Source organism: Phyllobates terribilis, unplaced genomic scaffold (genome assembly GCF_046119375.1).
Source record: "Phyllobates terribilis strain yellow unplaced genomic scaffold, ASM4611937v1 Scaffold_11__3_contigs__length_659146591, whole genome shotgun sequence".
NCBI lineage: Eukaryota > Metazoa > Chordata > Amphibia > Anura > Dendrobatidae > Phyllobates > Phyllobates terribilis.
In genome coordinates, this window is record NW_027362771.1 from 425,473,925 (window position 1) to 425,486,248 (window position 12,324).

Below are 12,324 nucleotides of genomic sequence, written 5' to 3' on the forward strand. Positions count from 1 at the left end.
ATGCCATCCAGTACCACAGGCAAGACCGGACGTCCCCCTACGTATTTGTCATGCCAGTTCGATGGGCCTGATGATCTTATGTCTGGGGGTTGGCCCTCTACCCCAGGTTGTGCCCATTTAAATGACAGTACCTTGCCATATGTCCGGGTTGATTGCAGCGGTGGCAGATGGGTTGTCCGTCCTCGTTGTATCGGTCGCTGGGTCTTCCTCTGGCCGGTGGGGTCCTCCTCAGTCGGCGCCACGGGACGTCCTCCGGTCCGGATGCCAGCTGGATCTTTCCTGGAGAAGAGACCTGTAAAGACTGCACAGTTCTGGTTAGCGCGGCAACGCTCTTAGTCAGCTCTTGGACCTGGTGGTGCAGGTCTGTAGCCGGGTTATTGTTCAAAGCATGCGCATCAGCTCCCACAGGCCCTGCAGACAAGGGCGCCGCGTCCTGGTGATAAGTGATAGCAGGGCGCCTGTGGGTCACAGTGCCACCTGGTGCCGGTTTTCGGAGCACCCGGATGGCTCTGTCCTTGAACTGTGCAAAGTCCAGGTCAGGGTCCTGTAAGGACATTGCCCGTAACTGGGTTCGGTGGGCATTGCACAGTAGACCCTCAATAAATTGTTCGGTCAACAGCTTGTCTTCATTCCCCACGCTGTCAGGGTCTGTCTGCTTAATGGCTCTCAGGGCCTCTTGTAAGTTTAGAGCATAGTCTCTTATACTTTCGTGTGCCCGTTGTTTACACCTGTAAAATCTGAGTTTTATTTCGGCTGAGGTTCGGGTATCAAATGTGTCTTTCAGCCGGGCTAGTATTTCTCTGACAGTCCTCTTCTTCCTAGGTGGCCAGGACTTTACCTCCCTTTGGGCTGCCCCGATTAACTGGGCCACCAGGATGCTCACTTTTTGCTCTTCCGTGAGGGGGTATACCTGAAAGAGGATATCCAGTCTTTCCCTAAAGTCACTTAGGGTATGTGACTCCCCTGAGTACTGGGGTAGCCAGGTTGCCCCCGGGATATAGGGCATGGTGAATGGCATGACCGCAGCAGCGGTTGCGCTGGCGGCAGCTGAGGCGGTGGAGCTTCCCTCTGTATCCGACATCCTCCTTCCCCCCTAGTGGACCGTGGCCTACCTTGCGATGATCCTCTTCCATAGGCCGCGGCTCCGCAGTCGATCGTCGGGGTTGAGGACCTTGCGTCGCGCTCCTGTGACGTCAGCGTCGCTCTCTCTCCCTTCCAGGACCTTGCGCAGCGTCAGTGCGTGGGGCGGAGCTTCGGATCTCGCGCGCTTTCGGCGTCCACGCCCCTCTTCTTCCCGCGCGGCGTCCTGAAGATGGCGGAACCGACTCCGGATGGCGGGAACCAACTGAAGATGGCGGGAAACGGCTCTCAGGTAAGTGCAAAAGTCTTTTTCAGGCACGCAATACCCGTTGTTGGCGGGTTGGTTTGAATCCTGCCGACTACGCCAAAGTTGACTCGCCCCCTGGGCCTGTGTTGTGCGTGCACGTGTGTGCGGGGATACCCGGAGCCGGATCGCTGGGGGTTGTAGTCTCCGTGGCGATGACCCGGTCCGTGCCCAGGGTGGTCAAATCAGTGGCAGGGTTATTAGTATGATGATGGTCTGACTACGCCACCCGTGGATTGCGGTCAGTGGGGACCACCGCTGCAAGGCAGACCGCTGAGGCCGGTGTTGTGTGTGCAGCTAAGAATGGGATGACTCCCCACGGGAGAAGTATAGCCTCAGGGCAGTTGGTATGGATGATGGGAGTGATGGTGCACGAGCGCAGCAGGAACAACTCAGAATCTGTGCAGTGCAGTTCAGGGTCTTTACTGGTGTCACCCGTATGGCCGGTGACTTGGGTCCTTCTGTTAGCCTCCACTCCACGATGGCGGTGCTGGTCCCTTGCTTGTGACCGTGCCTCCGGGCTTCTATGGCCAGAGGACCTGGAATCCCCTGCCGGTTGGATTCTGCTGCTGGACCTGGATGTCCCCACAGCCTCGGACTCCGTGTCCGGTCTTAGTGTCTTCAGCCAGGGCGAGTTATCTGGCTTCCAGCCCCTGGCACTCGCTCCTGCTCCTACAGAGTTCCTAGTTCTTGCTTTCCCTCTCCAGGCTCTATCTGACCTAATCCCGCCCCAGACCCAGTTTATAAGGGCAGATTCCTCCCCTCTCAGGTCTGGGCGGGCGGTGTTGCATGCTTAGGGCTCCTGACCAGAGAAACCTCCCACTTGCTCTCAGACGTAATATTTCTATTACTGTGGTAACCAGACCCCTGGAGTGCCACATTTGCATGGTGCCCCGCATTCCTATCCTGATATGTATGGTACCCCTCATCCCTATTCTGGTATGCATGGCACCTCTCATCCCCAATCCTGGTATGCGTGGCACCCCTCATCCCCAATCCTGGTATGCGTGGTACTCCTCACCCCCAATCCCGTTATGCTTGGCACCCCTCACCCCAAATTCCGTTATGCGTGACACCCCTCACTCCAAATCCCGGTATGTGTGGCACCCCTCACCCCCAATTCCAGTATGCATGGCACCCCTCATCCCCAATCTCGGTATGCATGGCACCCCTCATCCCCAATCCCGGTATGCATGGCACCTCTCATCCCCAATCCCGGTATGCATGGCACCCCTCATCCTTATCCTGGCATGATTGGTACCCCTCATCCTGGTATGCATGGTGCCCCGCATTCCTATCTTGGTATGTATGGTACCCCTCATCCCTAATCTGGTATGCATGGCACCCCTCACCCCCCAATCCTAGTATGTGTGGTACCCCTCACCCCCCAATCCTTGTATGTATGGTACCCCTCACCCCCCAATCCTGGTATGTATGGTACCCCTCACCCCCCAATCCTGGTATGTGTGGCCCCCTCACCCCCCAATCCTGGTATGTATGGTACCTCTCATCCCTATTCTGGTATGCATGGCACCCCTCACCCCCCAATACTGGTATGCATGGTCCCCTCACCCCCCAATCCTGGTATGCATGGTCCCCTCACCCCCAATCCTGGTATGCGTGGTACCCCTCATCCTGGTATGCATGGTCCTCTCACCCCCCAATCCTGGTATGTGTGGTACCCCTCACCCCCCAATCCTGGTATGTGTGGTCCCTTCACCCCCCAATCCTGGTATGTGTGGTACCCCTCACCCCCCAATCCTGGTATGTATGGTACCCCTCACCCCCCAATACTGGTATGTATGGTACCCCTCACCCCCCAATCCTGGTATGTGTGGCCCTCTCACCCCCCCAATCCTGGTGTGCGTGGCCCCCTCACTCCCCAATCCTGGTATGTGTGGCACCCCTCACCCCCCAATCCTGGTATGTGTGGCCCCCTCATCCCTTTCACGCTGTACACACATAAAAAAAACAGAAAACTTATACTCACCTTTCTTCCCTGTGCTCCAGCGCTGCTGTGTCCTGTTCTGTCGGAGGCCGGGGGAGGAGTACGTCACCGGAGCACCGCGCTGTCTGGCGCCATTTTGCTGAAGACACACTGCAAATGTGTCTTCAGTAAGATGGCGCCGGATAGCGCTATGCGCATGCGCTGATCTGATGCCTCACTCCTGCCCCGGTCTCCGGCGAAGAGAGACGCCGCGGCAACGCTCCTCCCGGTCAGGTAAGTATCTAAGTATGGCGTCGGAGATCGTGGTATGCGTTCAATGTCTACGCATTCTGCGATCTCCAGCACCATACACTCCTCTTACCTGTAACGGCTGGATGCCTGCTTCTGTCTGGAGCCAGACTTCGCGTCACGCATGCGCAGTCTATAAAGGCTTCAGACAGAGACACGCATCACCGGTTATATTATAGATGATAGGTTGTCATCTTGCTCTTGTTAGTGCAGCCTTCCTCACAGACTACACAGCTCTTCTGTCCATGTAATGCCGTGATGCACTACTATGCCATAGGTCACACACATCCATGTGGTGTGCAGATGTCACCACTTCACTATGGCAGGGACAAAAATAAAAGAAAATAAAGTTTGTGATGCCAAGGTGCACTTAATTAACCTCGGTTTCCTGGTAGAGTGGGGTAATGTGGTGCACTCCAAATAGTCCAGGAAACAGGGAGGCCAGAGGGGTTGTTGATAATCTTTATTTGTTGCACGAATCCACAGGTACATTAAGATAAATAATAATTTAATTCCAATGCAGCAAGCATAGTTACTTCCCAGTATAGTAATGCAGATATATAAATGGTGCAGTGATTCCTGAGTTTCAACTTCTCCTTGTATGCACAGTCTTTATCACACAGCTGTCTGCAGCTGAGACTGTGGTCTCTCATATACAAGAGCTCTGGCTGCTTTCTTACCTTCAGCTTTCCTAGGCAACACTTGTCCACAAAGTGTCTGCTTCCTTCTCTATCAAACTCTGGACCCAGTCATGTGGTTTAACCATGTGATCTTATGGACATGTATGGGAAGCAGGGCTGCTTTGTTAACTCTTTACAACTTCCTGATAGCAGAACATAATAAGTACATCACTTTATGCATATACAGTTGAAAAAAACTATCAGAAGCTTCCAAACACATGACATCATCATAAGGGCAGTCCAGAATTGTATAAAGGCATAGCAATCTTAGTGTATGTAAACTTTTGACTTTGAGGTAAGTAATAAAAATGCCTGAAAACATTCTTCCTCTCATTATTCTAGCATTTGGCAAATATTAAAAATTATGGTAATCCTAATTGACCTAAAACGGGAAAGGTTTATTCTGATTTCATTTCAGATATTGAGAAAATCATGTATATGTGTCTTTTTATATAGTGTATGTAAACTTCTGGTTTCAACTGTATAAACCACTTCTATGTACTGGATTCTCATTTACATTATCTGCAAAGGGTAATGTGAACATTGTGCAAACATAAGGAGGTAGCTGCCAGCTCTGCTATATTTTAAAGGCATATACATTACAACTTTGGGGCATTACATCCATACAATGGCCTCTTATGGAGGAGCATGTGACCAGACCTGTCCATCAGCATTGTCCAATAGAAAACCTGACATGAGAAAACTGCTTTTCTATTGGAGGAGACTGAAGATAGGTCTGGTCACATGCTCCTCCACCAGCGGCTATTATATGGACTGGAGAACTGTGCGGTCTGTGATGAAAGCTGTACTAATAAGAGCAGGAGAAGAACCTGTCGTACCTATATAGTGGTAAGTGCCACAAAATCATGTCCTCAACACATCTGATAAAATAAAGATAATGTGGCCTCCAGTTACCTCATTCTGCAGCTAGCAATAGACAGCGTAATACAGCGACTATGGGAGGCAACCAGTGCAAGATTTTTAATGAAACCCAATTGCAAAAATGTTTTTTAGCCCCCTTTAATGCATTTAAGAAACAAAAAACTTTATTATATTACATATATATATATATATATATATATATATATATATATATATATGAGAGAGATACTGTATATAATTATGTATACACACACCAACATTTTTCTTAAAGGGACATTCCTATCTTAATGATCTTTAACCCCTTTCCGACGAGGTCAGTAATAGTACGTAGCTGTGCCCTTGGACTTATGGACCAGCTACGTACTATTACACAAGCGGCGATCACGCCCGCACACAAGCGGTGATAGTCACAGCTGACACCCGCTACTATGTGCAGGGAGAAGTCCCGCACCGCTCCCGGCACATTAACCCCCACAATGCTGCGACTAACTTGATCACAGCATTGCGGGGGCAAGGGGAGGTGATCGGTATACTCACCTCTCCTGCCGGACTCCAGCGTTGTCTGCCGCGGCTTCCCAGATGTTGCCATGACGACCCGATGTCGTCATGACAACATCCGGGTCACCAGGAGGCAGGACGTTACTTTGGTCATGCGCAGTGCATGACCAAAGTAATGTCTCCCTGTGTGCAGCGCTGACTGGCTGCATGGCATAGGGAGCTGCTGCTCTCCATGCCATGCAGCCGATCAGGCTGCAAAAAGTAAAAGTCCCATAGTGGGACATAGTGTAAGAGTAAAAAAAAAGTAGAAAAGTGAAAAAAAATAATAATAATTTGCAAAACTATTAAAAAAAAATGAAAAAAATAATCACCCCCCAAAATAAAAATATATTGAACCTATAATATTTATTTATTATGAAAAAATAAAAATAAACCAATAAAAGTACACATATTTGGTATCGCCGCGTCCGGAACGACCTGACCTATAAAACTGTCCCATTAGTTAACCCCTTTAGTAAACACTGTAAAAAAACAAACAAACAAGAGAAAAAAAAAAAAAAAAAATCAATGGAATGGTTAGAATGGTAACGTGGTTAAAAAGATGAATGTAAATAAAAATGGTACCGCTGAAAACGTCATCTTGTCCCGCAAAAAACAGGCCGCCATACAGCTCCATCATCCAAAAAAATAAAAAAGTTATAGGTCTCAGAATAAAGCGATGCAAAAAAAATATTTTTTCTAGAAAATAGTTTTTATTGTGTAAAAGCGCCAAAACATAAAAAATATATAAATGCGGTACCGCCGTAAACGTACTGACCCGAAGAATAAAGCTGCCTTATCAATTTTACCACACACGGAGCGGCATAAAAAAAAAACCTCATAAAAACAATTTGGGAATAGAAAGAGATCAAAAGTCGGAATAGAAAGAGATCAAAAAATGTCACATGCCCAAAAATGGTACCAATAAAAACGTCAACTTGTCCAGCAAAAAAAAGCCGTCACATGACTCTGTCAGCCAAAATATGGAAAAATTATAGCTCTCAAAATATGGTGATGCAAAAACTAGTCTTTGCAAAAAAAAGTGCCTTTTAGTGTGTGACAGCTGTCAATCATAAAAACCTGATATGAATCTGGTATCGCTGTAATCGCAAGGACCCGAAGAATAAAGTCGTCGAATCACTTATACCACACGAGGAACGGTGTAAAAAAATAAACTTTAGGGTTAGGGCTGTATTAGGGTTGGGGTTAGGGTTGTGCTAGGGTTAGGGTTGGGGTTAGGGTTGGGCTAGGGTGGAGCTAGGGCTAGGGTTGAGGTTGTATTAGGGTTGGGGTTAGGGTTGTGCTAGGGTTAGGGTTGGGGTTAGGGTTGGGGATGGGGTTAAGGTTGGGCTAGGGTTGGGCTAGGGTGGAGCTAGGGTTGGGGTTGTATTAGGGTTGGGTTAGGGTTGGGATTTTTTCAAAAGTAAAGAAAAAAAAATGATGACGATATGGCGACCAATGTTGAATGCAAGGGCTCGCTACTTGAGTTTTGATCGGGTGATCGTGTATGCACTGAGTATCATGAGTGTTCGAGCGACATGCTCGAGTCTCCTCCCCATATGCTTCACGGCCCAAAAAATGTTGCTGGGATCGCCTGTCATGCACGAGCAATCCCCGCATACTTATTTTGGGTGTCTAACAACCGTGAATCATGCGGGGCAGGGACTTGAGCATGTCACTTGAGCACCCGTGATACATGGTGCATATCCAAGTACCCGATGCAAACTCAAATAGCGAGCACTTGCGCTCAAGACTAATGACAACTTATTCAATATGATGTTATAAAAATTCTGTCATACCTCTGGATTAAAAATGTACACTATACCCCTTGATAAAATCCTTGAGGGGTCTAGTTTCCAAAATGGAGTCAATTGTTGGGGATTTCCACTATTTAGGCACATCAGGGGCTCCCGAAATGCGACATGGCGTCCGTTCTTGATTCCAGCCATTTTTGCGTTCAAAAAGTCACACTGTGCTCCTTCCCTTCTGAACCCTGGCGGGCGCACAAATGGTGTATTTTCCACACATATTGGGTATTGGCGTACTCAGGAGAAATTGCACAACAGTTTTTAGGTTTCATTTTCTCCTTTTACCCTTGTGAAACTAAAAAATTTGAGGCTAAAAGATTATTTTTATGGAAAAAGTTAGATTTTTTTATTTTCACGGCTTCATGTTCTAAACTTCTGTGAAGCACCTGGGGGTTAAAGGTGCTCACCACACATCTAGATAAGTTCCCTGAGGAGTCTAGTTTCCAAAATGGTGTCACTTGTGGTGGGTTTCAGCTGTTTACACACATCAGGGGCTCTCCAAACGCAACATGGCGTCCGCTAATTATGCAAGAAAATTTTACATTCAAAAAGTCAAATGGCGCTCCTTCCCTTCCGAACCCTGCTGTGCGCCCAAGCAGTGGTTTTCCCCCACATATTGGGTATCGGCTTACTCAGGAGAGATTGCACAACAAGTTTCATGGTGTAATTTCTCCTGTTACCCTTATGAAAATGCAAAACTGGGGTCTGAAAAACATTTTTGTGGGAAAAATGTGAAAATTTCATTTTCACGGCTTCATGTTATAAACTTCTGTGAAGCACCTGAGGGTTCAAGGTGCTGACCACACATCTAGATAAGTTCCCTGAGGGGTCTAGTTTCCAAAATGGTATCACTTATGGGGGGGTTTCCACTGTTTAGGCACATTTTGGGCTCTCTAAAAGCAACATGGCATCCGCTAATTATTCAAGCAAATTTTACATTCAAAAAGTCAAATGGCGCTCCTTCCCTTCTGAGCCCTGCCATGCGCCTAGTGTTTTTTCCCCACGTATGGTGTATCTGCGTGCTCAGGAGTATTTGCAGAACATATTTTGGGGTCCATTTTTTCCTGTTACCCCTGCAAAAATAAAAAATTGGGGTCTAAAGTAACATTTTTGTGAAAAAAGTTAAATGTTCATTTTTTTTCTTCCACATTCCAAAAATTCCTGTGAAGAACGTGAAGGGTTAATAAATTTCTTGAATGATGTTTTGAGCACCTTGAGGGGTGCAGTTTTTAGAATGGTGTCACTTTTGGGTATTTTCTGTCAAAAAGACCCCTCAAAGTCAATTCAAATTAGATGTGGTCCCTAAAAAAATGGTTTTGCAAATTTTGTTGTAAAAATGAGAAATCGCTGGTCAACTTTTAACCCTTATAGCTCCCTAATAAAAAAAATTGTTTCCAAAACTGTGCTGATGTAAAGTAGACATGTGGGAAATGTTATTTGTTAACTATTTTGTGTGACATATCTCTCTGATTTAAGGGTATAAAAATTAAAATTTTGAAAATTGCGAACTTTTCAAAATTTTCCCCAAATTTCCGATTTTTTTACAAATAAACGCAAATGATATCGAATAAATTTTACCACTATCATGAAGTACAATATGTCACGAAAAAACAGTCTCAGAATCAGTGGGATCCGTTGAAGCGTTCCAGAGATACAGTATTACCTTATAAAGTGACAGTGGTCAGATTTGTAAAAATTGGCCCAGTCATTAACGTGAAAACCACCCTTGGGGGTAAAGGGGTTAATATTAAAATTCCTAATGGCTAAAAAAATATTTTTGTAAATGGCTTCACTTAAAAAATAAATCTCCAGGTAATTTATACATTCAGCCATATGGTCCTTCTTTTGTAATATTGCTGCTATCTTGATGTGGGAGCTACACTTACACAGATCTCTTGTACTCTTGTAATAACCCCTTACATGTGTTATACAGAATAATTGGATGGATCATGGGTATATGTAATACACCTTGACACATCCTATTCAGCTGTAATCGAAAAAGGGGCACAATAGCAGTGAGCAGCAATACAGACAGGGAGAGAACCAGACAGATATGTGCATACAGACAGATGTAATTACATTTACTGGTGTGACAGGACTTGTATAACACTTTAATGTAACTTTCAATTCTTGTGTGAAGGGAAATGGTCAATAGTTAAAGTAGCACTCCTTTGATCCGACGCTCCACAGACTTAAGGTTCGCTCACACTTGCATATAGGTAATCAATACTATTCTCATCCAGGATAGTGGGACAATTTTTTCCCACCTGTCATCTATGTGCTGCTATGTATGGAATCCGTTTTTTTTTTACTTGGCAGCTATTAATCTTTTACAGAATCATTTACACATGAACTCAATAAACTCATGTCAGTTCATTAAAAACTACACAATTGTAAATGTAAAAACAGCAGGAGGAAGTTGAATTGGTCAGGTTTTATTTACCTAACACATTGGCAGGGAATTGAATTGGTTGGACATTGTTTACATTCACACATTGGTTGGTCATTCAGTTGGTGGGGCATTGTTTACTTTAACACATATCACTAATTTAATTTAATTAAACTGTACTAATCCTAATTGCCATGCTCATGTGATTATACCAAGACATTTTAGTTGACACTTGGGAAAAAAACTTGCTGTTATTTTGCTTTCTATGGTGACAAAATAGCTGCAAAAACGCTGAAAGAATTGACATGCTGCAGTTTTCAAAAATGACAGTTTTAGAATTCAGTCAGGAAAACAAACAAACATGTTTATAAAATTTCTTAAATCTCATAGCTTTTGCTGGTACTATAAAAAGCAGCTTTTAATTTGCATAAAAAAACGCTGCAAAAAATGCAGCAAAACTGCAGTTTAATAACAAGTTCAGTGAAAAGGTGAGGTTACATACCACTTTAATGCAAATCTAATATTTTTTTTATGAAATAGAGACAACCATCTGGTCAGTGATTGAGCAAATGTTATCCGACCAGGAAATCAGGGGTAACCCAGAATACAACAAGAATAAGCCTTAGAATAAGGAATTCAGACAAATTTTGCCTTACTGAGACACCTGAGCTAAATGATAGCACTGGAGAAGAATGATAGAGGTACACTAGCCCTTACATCAAATGTCTCTAAGGCCGCCTACTCATGTCCGTGCTTCCTGTATGTGTGGTGTCTGTTTTCACATGTACCGGAGACACATACACACACCCATTATAATGTATGGGACATGTCCGTGTTTTCACACTGGGAGTGTTTATTTAAATAAAAGTATTTTTTTTTGTGTATTTTTTTTTTATTGGGTTAGTAATGAGGATGTCTGATAGACACCTATCTATTACTAACACCAGGGCTTGATGTCAGCTGTCTTTTTGGACAAATCACAGCTGACATCAACCCCAAGTCCCATTACCCCAATTGCCAATGCAAGAGCGAAGGCCAAGCACCAGAATTGGATTATCTCGGCCCCCGACTGTGGGCTGGTATTTGTAGGCTGGGAAGGGCCCAATAACCATGGCCCTTCCCAGCCTGATAATATCAGCTCACAGCTGTCTGCTTTACCTTTGCTGGTTATCAAAAAATAGAGGGGACCCCACGTCATTTTTTTATTTTTATTTGCTTAATAAATTAATACATGTACAGTAAGCTACACACGCAAGGCGCTAATTATATATCTCACGGATATCTATCTATATATTATCTATCTGCACATCTTTATCATCTAAAAATCTGTAATTTCTATTCTGCATTGTACTCCGGTACGTGTCACATGTACGCGTTCACACACGGATGGTTCACACGTAAACATGGACGGCCAACAGAAAACCACACGGATAGTAAAAACAGACGTGTACGTGTACGTTTTTTTAAGGGGATGTGTGAAGGGGGCCTAAGGCAGGAAGGGCATTAGGGGTTCTACAGGAGAGGAAACATTATCAGGTGTTCATCAGTGCTAGGAAAGTTGGGAAATACTGAGTTAAGGATATATCCAAAGCCAGCAAAACTTTGATAACCTCTATGACATGTATCTTATGTGAAAAGAATAGTGCGTAAACCGTTATTACTTTATTTTTTTAATTGCAGTCTGACACATAATCCCCTGGGTCACAGAACATCCTCTAGAGAATGTCAGAGGATTATAAATTATAGTAGTAATCTGAAAGTCTGTTCTACTTGTACTCACATCTATATGGCTGGTGGAAGAACTACAATGTGCTTTAGTTATAGAATTACTGTTGGAGTATGCAATTCTATGAAAGAAGAAGTGACCCTTAAAGGTAAAATATAGTAAGGACAACGGTATACTGTTCATTTGCGTTCACCATTATTTAGGCAATGTTCGCATCTGCATTGAATTCTCTGTTAGCAGGCTCAGTCACAGATTCTGTCACTTTCACTGAAACAGATAGGGTTTGTCATATTGGCAAAAAAATAGGGCTATTTTAATTGTATTTTTTTTTTATCAGCGTGTATGTCAGATACGTTATATAGGGGGCTAGTTTTCCTCTATCCAGTGTCAATTGCAGTGGGCCTTTGTATTGACCAGAGCCATGTTACTCAGTGATCAGAGTAGTAGAAATATCTTGATCTGGGTGTTGCACCATTTTACATGGAGATTACCTCTGTGACTGTTTCAGGCATAGGAGACTGGTTGATCTGAGAATGTCCCATTGGCAGGAGATAGGAGCCAGGGAAGGAGGGTGAATGCATGCTGCCTGAAGTAGCTGTAACAGCCAAGGCTTCGTGAGCAGATGTAAGCGCGAGTGCAAGCGTGTACTACCTCAAATAGCTTCTATTGGAAAAGTAAGGTG